The sequence below is a fragment of the Budorcas taxicolor genome, chromosome 5, assembly GCF_023091745.1.
Source record: "Budorcas taxicolor isolate Tak-1 chromosome 5, Takin1.1, whole genome shotgun sequence".
Lineage (NCBI taxonomy): Eukaryota > Metazoa > Chordata > Mammalia > Artiodactyla > Bovidae > Budorcas > Budorcas taxicolor.
In genome coordinates this window covers 123975438-123998115 of record NC_068914.1, presented here as the reverse complement: position 1 = coordinate 123998115, position 22678 = coordinate 123975438, and the positions used below count along the sequence as shown (strand labels likewise).

The 22678-nt window shown below is 37.9% G+C and overlaps 1 non-coding gene across 1 annotated transcript; it reads right to left on the bottom strand.

Moving 5' to 3' along the window:
• Positions 1-370: 370 nt before the first annotated feature.
• Positions 371-442, bottom strand: TRNAW-CCA (transfer RNA tryptophan (anticodon CCA)). Its single transcript has one exon. It is a non-coding gene; the product is annotated as a tRNA-Trp (tRNA).
• Between the last annotated feature and the right edge of the window lie 22236 nt (positions 443-22678).

Here is a 22678-nt window from a genome sequence, read left to right as displayed (position 1 = left end):
TGTTCACTCTCCTCTTTCACCTTCATCAGGAGGCTATGTTCAGTAATATTGCATAAAATTAACTGAAGTTCCTGAGTCATTTTTTCTACCAAATAAGCTGCATGATGATAGGCTTTGGCTTGATCATCAAGAACCATAAGTGGTCTGGCACTTAGATAAGTCATCAAATAAATGAATGAATATATGTGTATATACACATGTATATATACACATACACATATATATGTATAAGTAAGTAAGTAAGTAAAGTCACTCAATCGTGTCCGACTCTTTGTGACACCGTGGACTGCAGCCCACCAGGCTCCTCAGTCCATGGGCTTCTCCAGGCAAGAATACTGGAGTGGGTTGCCATTTCCTTCTCCAGGGGATCTTCCCAACCCAGGGATCGAACCCGGGTCTCCTGCATTGGAGGCAGACGCTTTAACCTCTGAGCCACCAGGGAAGCCCTATATATGTGCATATAATACACACAAATGCTAAACAATGCATTCCCTCCTGAACTTACACCATTTGGGAGGAGGGGGTTTTTACTTTATTCTGTTAAGCTCCACCAGAAAAGAAATACCTTCTAACCAATAAAGAATCCTATCGTTTGTCACATATCTTCCAGATAGCAAGAACCTTCCATGTGTTCACAAATTGTTTCTTCTGCACACTTTGATAGTATTGAGGAAAACAGACATTTTAAGACTTGGTCTATATCTGTACTTCAACTTAGACTTGCTGTGTATTCCAGTCAAGTATTAAAACCTTCTGTTTCCTCCAGCAGTAAAATGGTACTAATATAAGATATTGTGTGTGTAAATTTAGTTGATTGTGTGTGCATGTGTGTATGCATATTTATAGATGACTGCATCACCAGGATTTTTATGCTAACAAAAATCCTGGGGCTTCCCTGCTGTCTCAGTGTTAAAGAATCAGCCTGCTAGTGTAGGAGACATGGGTTCAATCTCTGATCTAGCAGGATCTCACATGCCACAGGGCAACTAATCCTGTGTGCCACAACTATTGAACCTGTGCTCTAGAGCCCAGGAGCCGAAACTACTGAAGCCCTGGTGCCCCAGAGCCCATGCTCTGCAACAAGAGAAGCCATCACAGTGAGAAGCCTCCGCGCCACAACTAGAAAGTAGCCCCCATTTGCTGCAACCAGAGAAAAGCCTGTGCAGCAACGAAGATCCAGCCCAGCCAAAAAAATAAACAAACAAAATTATTTAAAAACTCTATTTAATCCTTTAATAGTTTTAGTTATAACATAGTGACTTATGGGATCACTTTTCCTTCTGTGTTTATATAACAATCCCAAACTATAACTTTATGTCAAGGAGGAAAGACTGTGAACTGCATTCTATTTCCATTTTCCAAATGAATAATTCAATCTTATAAAATAATTGACTCTATCTCTTGTGCTAGACATTCTGTATATTGAATGAAGAAACATTTTTTCTCGACTTTCAGGGATGTTAAAGACTGATGGGATATATTTACAAAGTGCTACACAAGTTAGATAGAGGAAAACTAACTGACAGCATCTTGATAGAGACATGAATGCCATGTATATCAAGAAAAATCAATATTTCAAAAAGTTGTATTTCATAAATATTTTGAATAGCTTGAACTCTCTATTTGATGTACTTTGGCTCTCTTAGTTACCTTATTGTCAAATTAATTTAACTATAGTCATTTTTATGAGGAACAGTTTCATGTTAGTTTTTCTTTTTAAATGAAGCATAACTAAATCTTCAGTTTTCTGTTTAAATTTCAATCAAAAATTATAAAACAATTCAGAAGGTTTTTATTTTAATGACATATGATGAAATCACATTAACCAACCAAGAGTATATATAGCCCATATAATCATAATGAACACTGATCAAGGGTTTCACATTATGCCTTTGTCAGAAGAGCTACTAAACTTTGCTAGTGAAAGAAAAATACCAGTGTGATTCTGTTTTTAAATTTCCTAATGGAAGATCCAAACTTTGTGTTGGGATATGACATTCCCTATAAATCACTCAAAGGACAGAGAAATGAAAAGTGGTTCATACATAGCCATTTGGTAGCCAATTACTACAGCATATTGCTTAAATGGTTATATATTTTGGAATAATATGGAACTCCCTGTCCCAGGCTGTTTTACATGGTACTTGTGACCATATGTTAGTTTCAGGTAAACCCAATCTTAAATATCCTATTCTACTGTTGCTATAAGGTTGTTTTTATTTTATGAACCAGAATGCAGGTCAGATGTGTTTTTCACTTAATACATTGACTTTTTTGTGTTAATTACGCCCAACCATTTTTCCAGTTGTATTAAGAAGTAATTGACATAATTGACTGTATAAGTTTAAGGTGTACAACATGATGGTTTGATTTACATATATTGTGAAATGATTATTAAAATAGGTCCCACTAATATCCATCTTTTAATATAGATACATAGAAAAAGATAAAATATAGATACGTATATAGAGAAAAGAAAAAGAATGAAGGGAAAACCTTGTGACAAGAACTCAAGATTTACACTCTTAAGAATGTTCCTATATATGGTATACCAATGTTAGCTCTAGCCTTTACATTGTACATTATATCCCTAAAACTAATTATCTTATAACTGGAAGTTTGCATTATTTATACCTTCCTCCAATGCCCCTATCCCCAGTCCTCACCATTAACCACAAGTCTGATCTCTTTTTCCATGAGTTTTTAACTTTTTTTCTGTACATAAGTGAGATCATACATTATTTTGTCTTTATCTGATTTCGCTTTAGCATAGTGCCTTAAAGATCCATCCGTGGTCTTGCAAATGGTAAGACTTCATTATTTTTATGGAATTAAATAAATGATGGAATAACATTCCATTTTATATACACATGCCATTTTGTTTTTATTCATCACTCATCTATCAGTAGACACAGGTTGTTTCCATGACCTGGCTATTGTAAATAACACTACTATGAAGATAGTGTGCAGGTATCTTTTGGGGTTAGTGTTGTCATTACCTTTGGATACATTCCTAGAACTGGAATTGCTGGATCATATGGTAGTTCTATTTTTAATTTATTGAGGATTCTCCATACTGTTTTCTGTAGTCCAGACATTTCTTAAATAACCTCATAATATGTTATTGCATGGCTAAATTAATTTCTTTATTCTTCTGTTCTTTATTCTTTATTGTAAGATTTTTTTACAGTTTTTTTCCCCTTATTATAAGCAATGCAGTGATGAATAGGGGCAATATTTTATTAGGAAAAGTAGAAAACTAGAGAGCGTGGAAATCGGCCTTCACATGTATAGGGAAATAAAGAATAAAAAAAGTCTGAGTGATAATTGGGGAAGACTTAGAGATATAAAAATGAAAGTAAGGGGGCACCAGAAAGGGCGTGAGAAGGTCCAAGATACAGTTTACTTGCCAGTGTGATCCCAGAACCATCTTTCTACTTGTTTGAAAGTGCCTGGCTCTAACAGAAACCTGGAATACTTATCAAGACTTCACTTGATCTAAGTAGAAAATGTATTTTAACTACAAATCTATGGTTAACATACCCTCTATATTAGTGGTATTTGGTTAACCACTTAAAGAATATAATAGTTAGAAATTCCCAAAGTATGTTTAGAAATCTGTTTATTGGAAATAAATACATACTCATCAAGATACCACCAATACAAAATATGAATCTGAACCTGAATCTGTTATAAGGCAAATACTTTAAAACCTGACTTCTACTTCCTCTGCCCTAAAAATAAAACAAATGCATTCTCTTGAAGAAAAAGGAGTCATTGCTAATTCTAGTAACCACTTTCCAGTCCTCATTCTTGCTGACCTGCCTATTCTGTTTACCACTGATCACCACTGTCTTTAATAGTTCCTCTTCATGATTGTGACCTCTACTCTTCATTTCTACTTTTACTTCTCTAGCTGATTTTTCTCTGACTCATTTTTTATGTTTTACACATAGAGTTACTCGGGTGCTCTCTTCTCTTCTGTATTCTTTACTATCACTTGCAACGTTATCTGTTTATTCTATTCCACATGCATTTGACCCTCAAATTTGTGTCCAGCCCATATCTATTTTCAGATCCTGAAAAAGGATGAATTAAAAAAACATGACATCTAGAAAATTGCTGAAAAACAAGGATAAAGAGAAAAATGTTAAAAAGTAGCTGTAAGGGAGAAAAGTTATATTCAGGAAAACCACAGTAAGAAAAACAACTGACGTCTCCTCAGAAACAACAAATTTATATCCAAGATAGTTACCACTATTACCTACCAAGTGCTTCCCAGGTGGAACTAGCAGGAAAGAGTCTGCCTGCCATTGCATTTGCTGCAGGAGACTTGGGTTTGATCTCTGGGTCGGGAAGGTCCCCTGGAGGAAGAAATGACTACACACTCCAGTATTCTTACTAGGAGAATCCCATGGACAGAGGACACTTGTATGCTACAGATCATAGGGTTGCAGAGAGTCGGACATGACTGAAGCAATTTAGCATGCACAGGGCTTATATGAGAAATTAAATGGGTTAATATTATTAATCACTTAATAATAGTGAACAGTATCTGGCACAAAGTAAATTCTAAATAAATGTTTGTTATGTAAAATAAAAGCTACATGGTAGTTGGTATTGTAAATTGTTAAAATAACCATTGGGAAAAAATATCCGGAAACAAATGAGACAACATCAAATACTGTAAGTTATGTGGCATTTACTTTTTCCTTCATACTTTCTATAATCATGTACTACTAGTATTATTGCTGCTGCTGCTAAGTTGCTTCAGTGGTGTCCGACTCTGTGCGACCCCATAGACGGCAGCCCACCAGGCTCCCCTGTCCCTGGGATTCTCCAGGCAAGAACACTGGAGTGGGTTGCCATTTCCTTCTCCAATGCATGAAAGTGAAAAGTGAAAGTGAAGTCGCTCAGTCTTGTCCGACTCCTAGTGACCCTATGGACTGCAGCCTACCAGGCTCCTCGGTCCATAGGATTTTCCAGGCAAGAGTACTGGAGTGGGTTGCCATTGCCTTCTCCAACTAGTATTATTACAACAAGACAATTTTGATACAAGGTATGATCCATGGAAACAGAGACTTTATACAGTTCACTGTGTACCTCAGCACCTAGAACAGTACCTACTCCTCTATAAATTAGCTCATACCATGAAGATGAGAAAATACTTTTTGAAAATAGTTCCTAATATATATGTTGCAACTATGTACACAAGAAAGAAAAGAGGACAAATAAAGAGAGTTTAGACCCATTTAAGTTCTTAAAAATTGAAATTGGGTTATTTAGAAAAATATAAATATTTTGCAGTTGCTTATATCTGTAGTGCAGATAATCAACTCTTTCATTTTCAAAAGACCCCAAGGAGGAATATGATAGCATCATTTAGATTCCCTTTTTCTAAAAGCTTTAGTCTTTCTTATTCAGATATAGAAAACTTTTTTTTTTTCCTTTTGGAGGATTGTGTTTAGGATCAAATCATTTATCATTATGGTACCTTACTGCATGCTTGCATGCTAAGCTGCTTCAGTTGTATCTGACTCTTTGCCACCCTATAGAGTGTAGTCCACGAGTCTCCTTTGTCCATGGGATTCTGGAGGCAAGAATACTGGAGTAGGTCGCCATGACCTCCTCCAGGGGATCTTCTCGACCCAACGATCAATTCTCAACCCAGTGATCTCTTACAGCTCCTGCATTGCAGGCAGATTCTTTACTGCTGAGCCACCGGGGGAGCCCATGGTACTCATCACAATTCAAGACAATTTTAGCGCTAGAAGGGGATTTAGAGACCATCCATGTGTATTACAAATGAGCAAACTGAGCTCATTGAGGTTACAGGGCTAATCAGTCACTGAGTTGGGGCTAGAACCCAGGGCTCCTCTTTGACATCCAAGGTTAGTTTTTAATGGACTCTGACCTTGGCAGTTCTTATTTAAAAGTTTCCTTCAGTTTTTCACATTCGCTGTTAGATTTTCCTTGCTAATGGATGTCAGTTATAAAGTTAGATCAAGAGCAGTATTCTTTTGGGGAATACAGTAGAAAGCTTAGACTTGTTTCTTATCGTAAATTGAAAGCAATAGGAATCCTATGGGTAAATAATTTTTGAGTATATAGAAAAGATTTTTAATTTACAGTAATCCTAAGGAAGATCCCCTGGAGAAGGAAATGGCAACCCACTCCAGTACTCTTGCCTGGAAAATTCCATGGACAGAGGAGCCTTGTAAGCTATAGTCCATGGGGTCGCAGAGTCAGACACGACCGAGTGAATATTGGAATTGGAATCCTAAAGAGAAGTAGAGTTTGTTCCTAAATGAGTTGCTATATTTCTCTATTCATCTAATGGATGACTTTGACAATAATATGGAAAAATCTACAATTTGATCTTAAAGTCAAGGACTTTTTACTATTTATTAGTACTTCCCTTAGGAAAATGGTGATTTACCTATTTACCTATTTATGACTAGTGTAAGGGCACATTTTTTTCTCCATGCACCAATATTTGCTCTCTTTATCCTCTGTCCTATCTCCTAATTAGGATTTTTGGAGACTGATATATTTTGAAAGCAAGTGACTGTTTTCAATTAGAAAAATGCAAATATCCTAATTATTATTGGTTCCTTCTCTTCAAAATATATTCAAGTTGAGCTGAAATTTAACTGCTATCAATACCCCTTGTGTTTAATTTATTTTGGGGAGTTTCCAATTTATCAAGTTATTTCAAGTATTTTGTTTCTGCTGCATGATCTACTTCCAGTTGTCTCCCCTTTCTAGCCCTACTATTGTGCTATATGCCTAAGAGTGTTATGTCATTATTATTACCACTAATGTTAGAAAATGAGTTTTAGGATTAATGTGAATAGTAACTTTTATTTTAAATGAAAAAAAAAAAAAACCTAGAGATGATACTTAGGGAAGTATTTTAACTTTTCTATATTTGCTTTTATGACCAGCCCCTCTTCACCTTTATTAACCAACTGTCATAAGGAAACGTGTCTCTGATCATTACAGGCTCTTTTGTCTTTGAGAATTTTTTTTCACAAATGCCCTGTGTAGAGACTGAATCATAAGTTAACCATCAGTTCAGTTCAGTTCACTTCAGTTCGGTGGCTCAGTTGTGTCTGACTCTTTGTAATTCCATGGACTGCAGCACGCCAGGCCTCCCTGTCCGTCACCAACTCCCAGAGTTTACTCAGACTCATATCCATTTGAGTTGGTGATGCCATCCAACAATCTCATCCTCTGTCGTCCCCTTCTCCTCCTGCCTTCAGTCTTTCTCAGCATCAGGGTCATTTCCAATGAGTCAGTTCTTCTCATTAGGTGGCCAAAGTATAGGAGTTTCAGCTTCAACATTAGTCCTTTCAATGATTATTCAGGACTGATTTCCTTTAGGATTGACTGGTTGGATCTCCTTGAAGTGCAAGGGACTCTCAAGAGTCTTCTCCAACACCACAGTTCAAAAGCATCAATTCTTCAGCACTCTGCTTTCTTTATAGTCCCACTCTTACATCCATACATGACTACTAGAAAAACCATAGTCTTGACTAGATGGACCTTTGTTGGCAAAGTAATGTCTCTGCTTTTCAATATGCTGTCTAGGTTGGTCATAACTTTTCTTTCTTCCAAGGAGTAAGTGTCTTTTAATTTCATGGCTGCAGTCACAATCTGCGGTGATTTTGGAGCCCCCAAAAATAAAGTCTGACACTGTTTCCACTGATTCCCTGTATTTGCCATAAAGTGATGGGACTGGATGCCATGATCTTAGTTTTTTGAATGTTGAGTTTTAAGCCAACTTATTCATTCTCCTCTTTCACTTTCATCATGAGGCTCTTTAGTTCTTCTTCACTTTCTGCCATAAGGGTGGTATCATCTGCATATCTGAGTTTATTGCTATTTCTCCCGGCAGTCTTGATTTCAGCTTATGCTTCATCTGACCCAGCATTGCTCATGATATACTCTGCATATAAGTTAAATAAGCAGGGTGACAATATACAGACTTGATGTACTCCTTTTCCTATTTGGAACCAGTCTGTTGTTCCATGTCCAGTTCTAACTGTTGCTTCTTGACCTGCATACAGATTTCCTAAGAGGCAGGTCAGGTGGTCTGGTATTCCCATCTCTTTTAAGAATTTTCCAAAGTTTGTTGTGATCCACACAGTCAAAGGCTTTGGCATAGTCAATAAAGCAGAAATAGGTGTTTTTCTGGAACTCTCTCAGTTTTTCAATGATCCATCAGATATTGGCAATTTGATCTCTGGTTCCTCTGCCTCTTCTAAATCCAGCTTGAACATCTGGAAGTTCATGGTTCATGTGTTGCTGAAGCCTGGCTTGGAAAATTTTGAGCATTACTTTACTAGCATGTGAGATGAGTGCAATTGTGTGGTAGTTTGAGCATTCTTTGGCATTGCCTTTCTTTAGGATTGGAGTGAAAACGGACCTTTTCCAATCCTGTGGCCACTGCTAAGTTTTCCAAATTTGCTGGCATATTAAGTGCAGCACTTTCATAGCATCATCTTTTAGGATTTGAAATAGCTCAACTGGAATTCCATTTCCTCCACTAGCTTTGTTTATAGTGATGCTTTCTAAGGCCCACTTGACTTCACATTCCAGGATGTCTGGCTCTAGGTGAGTGATCATACCATCGTGATTATATGAGTCATGAAGATCTTTTTTGTACAGTTCTTCTGTGTATTCTTGCCACCTCTTCTTATTATCTTCTGCTTCTGTTGGGTGCATACTGTTTCTGTCGTTTATTGAGAGACTAGAGATCTCTTCAAGAAAATAGAGATACCAAGGGAACATTTCATGCAAAGATGGGCTCAGTAAAATAGAGAAGTCAACCATAGTAATATTTCATTCTATTGTTCAGTTCAGTTCAGTTGTGTCTGACTCTTTGCGACCCTATGAACTGCAGCATGCCAGGCCTCCCTGTCCATCACCAACTCCTGGAGTCCACCCAAACCCATGTCTATTGAGTTGGCGATGCCATCCAACCATCTCATCCTCAGTCATCCCCTTCTCCTCCTGCTCTCAATCTTTCCCAGCATCAGGGTCTTTTCAAATGAGTCAGCTCTTCACATCAGGTGGCCAAAGTATTGGAGTTTCAGCTTCAACATGAGTCCTACCAATGAACACACAGGACTGATTTCCTTTAAGATGATTGTTAAGCAGAAGTTATTCTGATACTTGTTAAAAATGGCAAGGAAAACTTTATTCCAGACTATTGTGATAGCGGGAGAGGTTGAACTCAACTCCAAGTACAAACAGGGATGAGTAGGACTTTATAGCTGACAGGATAAGGAAGAGCATGGCAGATTACTAAGAGGAGCTCCTTAAGATATTTATGATATTAAGGTGGGGATGAGGAAAGGAACTTGATTAGATACCAAGGTGGAGGAAGAGGAGCTTGATTGGATTTCTAGAGTGGGAAAGATTCTTAATAAACTGACTAAGGAGAGTTCTTTTCTAAAAATGGATTCAGTAGGTCAAGGTTGAAACCTTATCAAGAAGAGGGCTCAAGGGAACCTGACTAAAGTTTGGTCAAGAAGGGAGTCTTTGTGACCATAACCTTTCTACATTTGGATTTACTCACTAATATGGATGATGATCTGACTGTCGCTCAGATTATCAGCTCCTTATTGCAAAATTAAGGCTCAAATTAAAGAAAGTAGGGAAGCCCACTAGGCCATTCATGTGCGACCTAAATCAAATCTCTTATGATTATACAGTAGAGCTGACAAATAGATTCAAGGGACTATATCTGATAGAGTGCCTGAAGAACTCTGGATGGAGGTTCATAACATTGTACAGGAAGTGGTGACCCAAACCGTCTTCAAGAAAAATAAATGCAAGAAGGCAAAGGGGTTGTTTGAGGAGGCTTTACAAATAGCTGTGAAAAGAAGGGAAGCATAAGGCAAAGGAGAAAGGGAAAGATATACCCAGCTGAATGCAGTGTTCCAGAGAATAGCAAGGAGAGATAAGAAAGCCTTAAGTGAACAATGCAAAGAAATGAAGGAAAACAATAGAATGGGAAAGAGTAGAGATTTCTTTAAGAAAATCAGAGATACCAAGGGAACATTTCATGCAAAGATAGGCACAATAAAGGACAAAAATGGCAAGTACCTAACAGAAGCAGAAGAGATTAAGAAAAGGTGGCAAGAATACACAGAAGAACTGTACAAAAAAGTCTTAATGACTCAGATAACCAATGGTGTGATCACTCACCTAGAGCCAAACATCTTGGAGTGTCAAGTCAAGTGGGCCTTAGGAAGTATCATTACTAACGAAGCTAATGGATATGATGGAATCTCAACTGAGCTACTTCAAATCCTAAAAGATGATGCTTTGAAAGTGCTTCACTCATTATGCCAGAAAATTTGGAAAAACTCAGCAGTGGCCACAGGACTGGAAAAAGTCAGTTTTCATTCCAATTCCAAAGAAAGGCAATGCCAAAGAATGTTCAGATTGCACTCATTTCACTTGCTAGCAAGATTATGCCCAAAATCCTTCAAGATAGGCTTTAACACTGCATGAACCAAGAACTTCCAAATGTACAAGCTGGATTTAGAAAAGGCAGAGGAACCAGAGATAAATTGCCACAATATACTGGATCATAGAAAAAGCAGTGGAATTCCAAAAAAAACACATCTACTTCCTTGACTGTGCTAAAACCTTTGACTGTGTGGATCACAACAAACTGTGGAATATTTTTAATGACATGGAAATACCAGATCACATTGTCTGCCTCCTGAGAAACCTGTATGCAAGATAAAAAGGAACAGTTAGAACTAGACATGGAACAACAATCTGGTTCCTAATTGGGAAAGGAGTACATCAAGGCTGTATATTTTCACCCTGCTTATTTAACTTATATGCAGAGTACATCATGCGAAATGCCAGGCTGTCTGAATCACAAGCTGGAATAAAGATTGGAGGGAGAAATATCAACAATCTCAGATATCCAGATGATATCACCCTTACAACAAAAAAATGAAGAGAAGCTAAAGAACCTCTTGATGAAGGTGAAAAAGGAGAGTATGAGAAAGCTGGTTTAAAACTGAGCATTCAAAAAACAAAGATCATGGTATTCGGTCCCATCACTTCCTGACAAATAGATGGGGAAAATGTGGAAACAGTGGCAGATTTTATTTTCTTGGGCTCCAAAATCAATGTGGATGGCCACTGCAGCCACAAAATTAAAATACACTTGCTCCTTGGAAGAATAGCTATGACAAACCTAGACAGTGTATTAAAAAGCAGAGATATCACTTTGCCAACAAAAGTCCTTATAGTCCAAGCTATGGTTTTTCCAGGAGTCATGTATGGATGTAAGAGTTGGACCATAACAAAGGCTGAACACTGAAGAATTGATGCTTTCAAACTGTGTCATCAGAGAAGACTCTAGAGTCCTTTAGACTGCAAGATCAAACCAGTCCATCCTGAAGGAAATCAACCCTGAATTTTCATTGGAGGGGCTGATGCTGAAGCTGAAGCTCCAATACTTTGGCCACCTGATGTGAAGAGCCGACTCACTGGAAAAGACCCTGATGCTGGGAAAAACTGAGGGCAAGAGGAGAAGGGGGTGACAGAGAATGAGATGTTTGGATGGTATCACTGACTCAGTGGATGTGAATTTTAGCAAATTCAGGGAGATAGTGAAGGACAGGGAAGGCTGGTGTGCTACAGTTCGTGGCTCACAAAGTGTCGGACCTGGCTTAGCAACTGTCTTCAAAAAAACAATGGCCCAATTTGAGCTTCCCAGGTGGCACTAGTGGTAAAGAACCCACCTGTCAATGCAGAAGACATAGAGATGGGTGTTTGATCTCTGAGTTGAGAAGATCCCCTTGAGGGCGGCATGGCAACCCACTCCAGTATTCTTGCTGGAGAATCCCATAGATAGAGGAGCCTACTGGGCTGCAGTCCATGGGGTCATAAAGAGTTGGACATGACTGAAGCGACTTAGCACACACACTCACATGGCTCAATTTAGAATGCTAGAAATACTGTCCTAGTTCTATATCTGTGGAAGATAAGCTCTGTTACCATTCATAATGATAGTTGAGTAGAATCAAGGTCTTTATCAGCATGAAGTCTTTTAGCACAACTGTACCCACACTGATGATTTGTTCCAAGTGAAATCCAGGAAATCCAATCAAACTCAGAGAATGATGAGAATATTTGTAGTATTTGTATTGAACTATTTGCCAGGTGCTACCCTGGATAGTTTATGTAAATTAATCATGCAAATCCTTACTGCAATCTTCTGATGTAAGTACTATTATAATATCACCCTCATCCCAGGATTTCAGGCAGAGTAACTAAAGCACATAGCAGTTACAAAACATGTCCAAAGTTACTTAATTAAAATATGTCAGAGTTGCAATTGGAAAACTTTTCCTAATCGTTGTACATTCCTGCTTCTGTGAAATCTCTAGCCCTCCTTTTTCCCAAGCAAACACAGATAACTGGGAGTTGAGTGAAGGGGCAGTGGAAGGATATGTTAATATGTTTGTGGAAGTCCATGTATTTTGGCACATTCTTCACATTTAGAGCTCTTTCTTTCTACTATCTAGCGCAGTACTTTAGATAGCAGGTCACCAGTAATTTTGTTTTGTGGATGAATGAAAAGTGAATAAATTGCTACATGATATTTGGTTCCTGATCACCAGTGAGATAACCAAATTAATGTTTCCCAAAATCTGGCACACTGAGGAAGGCTGCAATGGCAATATTTTAAGACAGGAAAGCATTATGTGCATTTCACAATACACAGGTGATTGCAGCAGTTCCTGGGGGCCCCACCCACAGAGCCCTCCTGTCAGCTTGGGCTGAGCTGGACCTCTGTCACATGGATATAACAGTGCAATGAACCTTCCTCTCCTGAGCTTTTAGATCTCCACTGGTGAGAGGCTGTTGGGTCATGGGATGCTGTGGATGCCCCTATCATTGCTTCTTAGACCTGATTTAAATTCTTCTGCTACATTTCCTGCTTGACACTTACCTTCCCTTTTTGTCCAAGAGAAACCTGAAGCCTGAAAGAAAGAAAGACAAAAGGTAACAAGAAAACAAGAAATGAACAGAGTCCTAGACATTGCTAAAGTTATTAGTAGGAGTGACAAGCTAAATGAGCCTTGGGGTGACAGACTGGTTCTTTATTTCATTTTCACTTTTCCATGGTCTCCACTATAGCTCGTCAGAACTCATTTATCCTAAGAAATCAAATACTTCCTGTGAAGTAGAATCAATAAATCTGCAATGCTCTAAATTGCTTAAAAATGAGTACTTGGTTCACCTGGGGCTGTGAAGTATAAGCCAAATAATGGTTGTGAGTTATTTAAATGTTTGAATGAAGAAAAATTGCTTTTTGCTATGACTTCATGACATGAAATGCTGAACTTTTGTGGAGGCCAGGGACCAATGGGGTTGGGTGGAGGTGCTTGTTGGTGATCTCTGAAATTCAATTCTGCCCTGAGTGTGCGCATTACCAAGTGTCACTTCAGCATGTCTGGTAGAGGTTGACAGTCTAAGAGTTTTTATATGGGGTTCAAACATAGACTACAGTAGCAAGGAACTTGAGAGCTCTAGGGAGGAATATGATATTTCAGGTGCATTTGGTTATTTTATTGAATTTGCCTGGAAAAATCCATTTAAAACTTTAATTTGCATACTCAGAGCAGAGGTTAATCATTCCATCTCATGCCTGATAATAGATTTGTGTGCTTTTGTGTGTATGTGTGTGTTTTCATTAAATAAGCAACGTCAAAGTGTTCAAAAGGCAGCTTGTTGTATTTCATTGGACATGGGAGTATTGGACTGGGACATTCATTCTATAAATATTTTGCCAACATTTTTGCTTCACCTGGCTTCTCCATAGCACATGTTCTAAGTGTATAAATACCAAAGTAATGATTTGTTAGACTTAGGCAGTGTTTTTAAAAGATATTAATAAATTGCAAAGTGAAATTAGTACAATAGTATGAAAGACCTAGGATTGTATAGACTAACTGAAAGGCCACTGCTCTGTGCTTAATTGACTGATGTTCTTTTTTGAAGTAAATGGATACAAAAGTAATGCTAATTAACTTGTAGTCAGTTAACTTTGTAAATAAAAAACACTTTCAGACTAGTTGCTTATCCTCTCTGAGCCTCATTTTTCTCATTTGTAATAATCATGCTTGCCTCAAATGATTGTTGTAGGAATAAGCAGGATAATACACATAAACCCTTACCAGAAGGCTTAGGACAGAAGGTCCTGGCTATTATTGTTATTGCTATTGTTAGTCCAAGTTCAGAGCCGTAGGACAGCTCCAGTTATGTTTTACTCTAAACAATTAGCATAAATTTTTCCCAGTGGGAAAAGTGAATGGAGAGACTCTGGACTGGTCTATAATAACAGTGTCAGTGAGAACTTATATAGGACTCTGGCCTTTCTGGCTATCTAATAGGAATGTAGAACAAAGGCTGATGTGGAAATTTTAAGATAAACAGCAAGTTAAGGAAGCAATCATGCTCTCCCTGGAGTGGGGCCACCACAGCTTTGCTCAGCAGTTGTCACCCTGAGTGCACTCAAGGCCTCAGCTTGAGTGAACTCCCAAAATAATTCCAGTTTCCCTTATTTTCAAACTGAACAACTTATAGGGGTGAAGATGCACACTCTTTACCCTGAGCATATATATTTAAGGGCCTCTCACTAGTTTTGTACAGAAGAAAACAAGCTCTGGAGACAGAATTCCTGGGTTCAAAGTCCTGTTCTTATCTTGCCATCAGTCTGGCATAGGTTACTTAAGCTCCCTGAGAGGAGAGGCTTCATTAGTCACCTCATCTAGTTATTGTAAGGATTAAATAAAATAATTGTATGCCATGTGGGACATTTTCTGCAACTGTTGTGCATGCTAAGTCACTTCAGTCATGTTATACTGTTTGCAACCTTATGGATTGTGGCCTTCCGAGTTCCTCTGTCCATGGGATTCTCTTGTCTAGCATACTGGAATAATAGTCTCAATAAATAATATTGAGATATTTTCACTGAGAAGTGTTAAAAGAGAAATTGAGGTATATTAAGACTTTCAAGAGTTTATGTGAATGAAAATCAATTAGAATGAGGCAGCACCAAAGCCTAAGAGATTAGAAACCTTCTGTTAACAGGTTAGAGGAAAGACTGATAGAGAAGAGGTGGAAGCAAAGCAAGAATATTATTTTATTGACTGTAGCTTATGCAGTTGCATTATTGGAGCAAGCCTAGTTGACTGTGATTGGTTGTCCTTGTGTGTGCATGCTAAGTTGTGTCAGTCCTGCTGGACTCTGTGCAACCCCATGGACTGTAGCCCACCAAGCTCCTCTGTCCATGGAATTCTCCAGGCAAGAATACTGGAGTGGGTTGCCATTCCCTTCTTCAGAGGATCTTCCCTACCTTGGGATTGAACCCACATTTCTTATGTTTCCTGCACTAGCAGGTGGGTTATTTACCACTAGGGCCATTTGGGAAGCCCATGATTGTCCTTAGGTTTTGCTTTTTAAAAAATTAATTAATTAGGCTATGGTGGATCTTAGTTGCAGCATGAGGGACCTAGTTCCCTAACCAACGGGACCTGGTCCCCTGTATTAGGAGCACAGTCTTAGCCACTGGACCACCAGGGAAGTCCCAGTTTTGTTTTGTTTTGTTTTAACTTGGAGGCTAAAGTCACAGGCTAAAATTACAGGCTAAAGTTTTGATTTGCTTATGCAGGTTACTAAACCATTAAAGCCACCTCAGTCTAATGGCCTCCTTGTTTAGTAAATTTAACAGGTATTAGAGATACTTCTGATTTTATTGCATTGTTTCCTCTATGAGTTTTGACTCAAGAGTAAAGGAATTTGGAGAAAGAGGAATTAGAAGTCCTGTTCTCAAAACCCATAGACAACTCTGTACTTGCTTCATTTATTATTTATGAAGATGTTCAGTAACTATCTTCAGGATTTAAATGGTGGCTCTTTTCACTTCTAATAGTGAAGGTTTGGAAAGTACCAAAACAAGATCTTTTTTACTAAAGTAGCTGTAAGGTGTTTATTAGCAAAAGTTCATATGCAAATATTGCTCCAGAAAAAGATTTAAACTTTTCCAAATTATTTTGGGAACACAAGTGGTGAGTTTTTTCCAAAATGAAATTCTAATACATTCAAAATCATTTAGATTTTGCTGGACTTCCCTGGTGGCTAAGTGGTAGAGAATTCACCTGCCAGCACAGGACACACAAGTTCTATCCCTGGGTCGGGAAGATCCCCTGGAGAAAGAAATGGAAACCCACTCCAGTATTCTCCCCTGGGAAATCCCACAGAGAGAGGAACCTGGTGGGCTACAGTTCGTGGAGTCACAAAAGAGTCAGACATGACTCACCAACTAAACAACACCAAATTGTGGAATAAACATTTATTTTTTGCCTGTCTTGTCAGAGAGTTTGGATATATGTCTAATTTTCACATTTTGTTCATTTCACTTTGAAATCACTTTAGTCTTAGCTGCATTCTGGTTTGGAGCCAGTGTGTGGACCCTCTAAATTCTTCTAAAGAGATATTTTGAATAATAATACAGAGAACTACTAAATTATTTTAGAAGAAAAATGGCAAAATTTGGGAAGATGGAAGAGGTAACTGCAGAGCTCCATACAAAACCATGATGAAGTGGTTTATTTGAAAGAACATAAGATGCTGGCTTATTTTTGAAAACTTATTTTTCTTAGATCTTTATAAAATAATATTCAAAAATAAAATTTAAAGCAAATACCACTTCCTCCCTTATAAAAAAATTATTTTTTCTATCTTGGTGAGGACTGCAAGATCTCTTAGAGTGTGGAGGTAGCCAGGTTTCTTCAGAGAAACTTCTCTGCTGTAATCGTTATAAATTCTGATCATCTGGTGTTTGTCAACAGACTTGGCCTCTTGTTTGCTAAGCGTTGAAGACATTTTGATTGGCAGTATTAAAAAGAAGCTAATAGAAAAATTTAAGAAGAGAATTTAAAGAAGAAATAGAAATGTTATAATGAGGATCTCTGAAACAAAACATTGTCAATATAAATGGGTAATGGTCTATCTATTATCTCAGATATGATAGTTTCTTAATATCTATTTAAATCCTGATAATTAACATGCATTCTCCCTTTCATCTTTTCAGGGCTAATGAACAATGAATGTATAATTTTAAATTATGAGTAAGAAGTAGTAGAAATTATTTCACAATTGATTCTCTGTTGAGTAGATACTCTATGTATTTATAACATATGCTCCAAGACATTCTGCATCATCCTTTTTGTTTTTTTGCCTTTTATACAGGGATATTATGACTGGTTGTCTCCAGGCAGTTTTATCTGCACAGATTGCTTTATTAAACAATCAATTTTTCAAAAGCACTATGAAATAAGACCTTTTAGTGTCAGCCAAGGAAACATCTAAAAGAGCAGCATTTTCTTGACTACAGAAAAGAATGTCTTTTCCTAAGAATTTTTATGTTGCATTTAATTTCCAAGAGCAATTAACATCTACTCTATTTAAGATGTAACACTAGGACAGAATAATAGCCACAAATTGGTATACTTTTCCACTGGTATATTTTGCTAACGTCAATAAAATTGGTTTCCATTTTGTATTTCGTTTTTTTTTAGGGTGGATTTGACAAGTCTTATTACCTTTACCAACATAATTTACATTCTCCTCAGAAAATATTGTCAAGGTTCTACTTTTCAGACTTTGATACTGGTAATTTTGTTTCCAAATTAAAAAAAAAATAGAATTTTAGTTTTAAAATATAGGGGTGATATCTGGTTTTTTTTTTTTTTTTTCCTTCTGAAAAGTGGAACCCTTTCTCAGGATTACATTTATTTTAAAGATTTAAATCTTAAACAAGTTATTTTGTTTTAAGTATTGTAATATCAGAAACCTTAGAGATACTTGCTATAAAATTGATTATTTTTATAGTGATTTATTCCAATTTCTTTCCATCACATTCTGGCAGAAAATCTTCATTTTCCCTGAAGAGTGAATATCTCTGGTTGGCATATGAACTATTTGAGAGTTAAAGTCATAACAGAATGTCTTTATCTTGAGCAGAAGATAAACACAGAGACTATTAAGGTTTGTTTCTTCATTTGCAGAAACTCAGCAATGTTCTTTCTGTAGCTACTTTAGTTTTGACATTCTTTGCAGTTAGGTCAACAACATTGTTTTTAGAAACATTTCCACCCATGATGAAATATATTCTAAAGCCCATCTTCCCCACTTGAGTATCAGTTCAGTTCAGTCACTCAGTCGTGTCTGACTCCTTGCGACCCCATGAATCACAGCACACCAGGCCTCCCTGTCCATCACCATCTCCCAGAGTTCACTCAGACTCATGTCCATTGAGTCCGTGATGCCATCCAGCCATCTCATCCTCGGTCGTCCCCTTCTCCTGCCCCCAATCCCTCCCAGCATCAGAGTCTTTTCCAATGAGTCAACTCTTCGCATGAGGTGGCCAAAGTACTGGAGCCTCAGCTTTAGCATCATTCCTTCCAAAGAAATCCCAGGGTTGATCTCCTTTAGAATGGACTGGTTGGATCTCCTTACAGTCCAAGGGACTCTCAAGAGTCTTCTCTAACACCACAGTTTAAAAGCATCAATTCTTCGGTGCTCAGCCTTCTTCACAGTCCAACTCTCACATTCATACATGACCAATGGAAAAACTATAGCCTTGACTAGACGGACCTTAGTCGGCAAAGTAATGTCTCTGCTTTTGAATATGCTATCTAGGTTGCTCATAACTTTTCTTCCAAGGAGTAAGCGTCTTTTACTTTCATGGCTGCAGTCACCATCTACAGTGATTTTGGAGCCCAAAAGAATAAAGTCTGACACTGTTTCCACTGTTTCCCCATCTATTTCCCGTGAAGTGATGGGACCGGATGCCATGATCTTCATTGTCTGAATGTTGAGCTTTAAGCCAACTTTTTCACTCTCCTCTTTTACTTTCATCAAGAGGCTTTTTAGTTCCTCTTCACTTTCTGCCATAAGGGTGGTGTCATCTGCATATCTGAGGTTATTGATATGGAAACTGTAATTTGCCAAGTTTTTGGCATAATATAAAAAAGAATATCCATAATTATCTAGAAAGGCTTATAAAATATTCTTCCTTTTCCAAATACATATCTGTGGAAGGCCAGTTTTTCTCCATATGTTTGACAAAAATATAGCAGATTGAATACAGAAACAGATATGAAGTCTAGTTGCTTCTACTAAGAGATATTAAAGAAGTTTTTAAAAATGTAAAATGGTGCCAACATTCTCGATATAGATTTTTTTTTAATTTTGGAAAATATTAGTCACTATTCAAAACAGTCACTTTTCAAAAAAACATGTTATTTCTGTTAACATTTAATGAGCTTATAGTTTTAAATGATAAGCAAGTATTTTAAAATCTCAGTTTTATTTTCAAATATGTGAAGTATTGGTAGGCATAATGACATAAAGGCTATTTAGGATATTCAATAATTTGGGGTATAAAAGGTTCTGAGACAAAAAAGTTAGAGAACAGGTGGTTTAGCTGATCCTAGCAAGACAGAGACTATTTTACTTTTGCTAAACTATAGATACATAGAAACAGCATATTTTGTGACATTTAATCCTAAGAGGAAGGTAATTGGTATTGTTGCTTATTGATTAAAATATGCTTCACAGATTGCAGCCAAGGAAGTTTTAACGAGATCTAGCAAGTTTTATCAGTCAGAGTCCTTTGGTTGAAAGCAACAGAAACTAACTAAGACAACTGGGTTAGTTTTCTATTTTTGTGTAACAAAGTCCTCAAAATAAAACCGTCTAAAACAACAAGTAAGTATCATCTCATAGTTTCCATGCAGTTTTAAAACTCAAGAAACTTGTTTTTCAAAATCAGTAGAATCTCTTTCTTTAGGAAGACAGTAATTCTTATAAAGGAATCACTGATTGAATTAGGCCCACCAAGGATAATCTCCCTTTTCACTTAACTGAGGACATTAATTACAATAAGGCAAGGGTGAACATCGACATTCTAGGAATCAGTGAACTAAAATGGACTGGAATGGGTGAATTTAACTCAGATGACCATTGCAGCAGGAATCCCTCAGAAGAAATGGAGTAGCCATCATGGTCAACAAAAGAGTCCAAAATGCAGTACTTGGATGCAATCTCAAAAAGGACAGAATGATCTCTGTTCATCTTCAAGGCAAACCATTCAATACCACAGTTATCCAAGTCTATGCCCCAACTAGTAACGCTGAAGAAACTGAAGTTGAACGGTTTTATGAAGACCTACAAGACCTTTTAGAACTAACACCCCAAAAAGATGTCCTTTTCATTATAGGGGACTGGAATGCAAAAGTAGGAAGTCAAGAAACACCTGGAGTAACAGGCAAATTTGGCCTTGGAATGTGGAATGAAACAGGGCAAAGACTAATAGAGTTTTGCCAAGAAAATGCACTGGTCATAGCAAACACCCTCTTCCAACAACACAAGACAAGACTCTACACATGGACATCACCAGATGGTCAACACCAAAATCATATTGATTATATTCTTTGCAGCCAAAGATGGAGAAGCTCTATACAGTCAACCAAAACAAGACCAGGAGCTGACTGTGGCTCAGATCATGAACTCCTTATTACCAAATTCACACTCAAATTGAAGAAAGTAGGGAAAACTGCTAGACCATTCAGGTATGACCTAAATCATATCCCTTATGATTATACAGTGGAAGTGAGAAATAGATTTAAGGGCCTAGATCTGATAGATGGAGTGCCTGATGAACTATAGAATGAGGTTCGTGACATTGTACAGGACCATCCCCATGGAAAAGAAATGCAAAGAAAGCAAAATGGCTGTCTGAGGAGGCCTTAAGAATAGCTGTGAAAAGAAGAGAAGTGAAAAGCAAAGAAGAAAAGAAAAGATATAAGCATCTGAATGCAGAGTTCCAAAGAATAACAAAGAGAGATAAGAAAGCCTTCTTCAGCGATCAATGCAAAGAAATAGAGGAAATCAACAGAATGGGAAAGATTAGAGATCTCTTCAAGAAAATTAGAGATACCAAGGGAACATTTCATGCAAAGATGGGCTCCATAAAGGACAGAAATGGTATGGACCTAACAGAAGCAGAAGATATTAAGAAGAGGTGGCAAGAATACACAGAAGAACTGTACAAAAAAGATCTTCACGACCCAGATAATCATGATGATGTGATCACTAATCTAGAGCCAGACAACCTGGAATGTGAAGTCAAGTGGGCCTTAGAAAGCACCACTACAAACAAAGCTAGTGGAGGTGACGGAATTCCAGTTGAGCTATTTCAAATCCTGAAAGATGATGCTGTGAAAGTGCTGCACTCAATATGCCAGCAAATTTGGAAAACTCAGCAGTGGCCACAGGACTGGAAAAGGTCAGTTTTCATTCCAATTCCAAAGAAAGGCAATGCCAAAGAATGCTCAAACTACCACACAATTGCACTCATCTCACATGCTAGTAAAGTAATGCTCAAAATTCTCCAAGCCAGGCTTCAGCAATACGTGAACCGTGACCTTCCTGATGTTCAAGCTGGTTTTAGAAAAGGCAGAGGAACCAGAGATCAAATTGCCAACATCTGCTGGATCATGGAAAAAGCAAGAGTTCCAGAAAAACATCTATTTCTGCTTTCTTGACTATGCCAAAGCCTTTGACTGTGTGGATCACAGTAAACTGTGGAAAATTCTGAAAGAGATGGGAATAGCAGTTCACCTAACCTGCCTCTTGAGAAACCTGTATGCAGGTCAAGAAGCAACAGTTAGAAGTGGACATGGAACAACAGACTGGTTCCAGATAGGAAAAGGAGTATGTCAAGACTGTATATTGTCACCCTGCTTATTTAACTTATATGCAGAGTACATCATGAGAAACACTGGACTGGAAGAAACACAAGCTGGAATCAAGATTGCCGGGAGAAATATCAATAATCTCAGATATGGAGATGATACCACCCTTATGGCAGAAAGTGAAAAGGAGCTAAGAAGCCTCTTGATGAAAGTGAAAGAGGAGAGTCAAAAAGTTGGCTTAAAGCTCAACATTCAGAAAACGAAGATCATGGCATCTGGCCCCATTACTTCATGGGAAATAGATGGGGAAACAGTAGAAACAGTGTCAGACTTTATTCTTTTGGGCTCCAAAATCACTGTAGATGGTGACTGCAGCCATGAAATTAAAAGACGCTTACTCCTTGGAAGAAAAGTTATGAGCAACCTAGATAGCATATTCAAAAGCAGAGACATTACTTTGCTGACTAAGGTCCATTTAGTCAAGGCTATGGTTTTTCCTGTCATGTATGGATGTGAGAGTTGGACTGTGAAGAAGGCTGAGCGCTGAAGAATTGATGCTTTTAAACTGTGGTGTTAGAGAAGACTCTTGAGAGTTCCTTGGACTGCAAGGAGATCCAATCAGTCCATTCTGAAGATCAACCCTGGGATTTCTTTGGAAGGAATGATGCTAAAGCTGAGGCTCCAGTACTTTGGCTACCTCATGCGAAGAGTTGACTCGTTGGAAAAGACTCTGATGTTGGGAGGTCTTGGGGGCAGGAGGAGAAGGGGACGACTGAGGATGAGAAGGCTGGATGGCATCATGGACTCGATGGACATGAGTCTGAATGAACTCCAGGAGATGGTGATGGACAGGGAGGCCTGGCATGCTG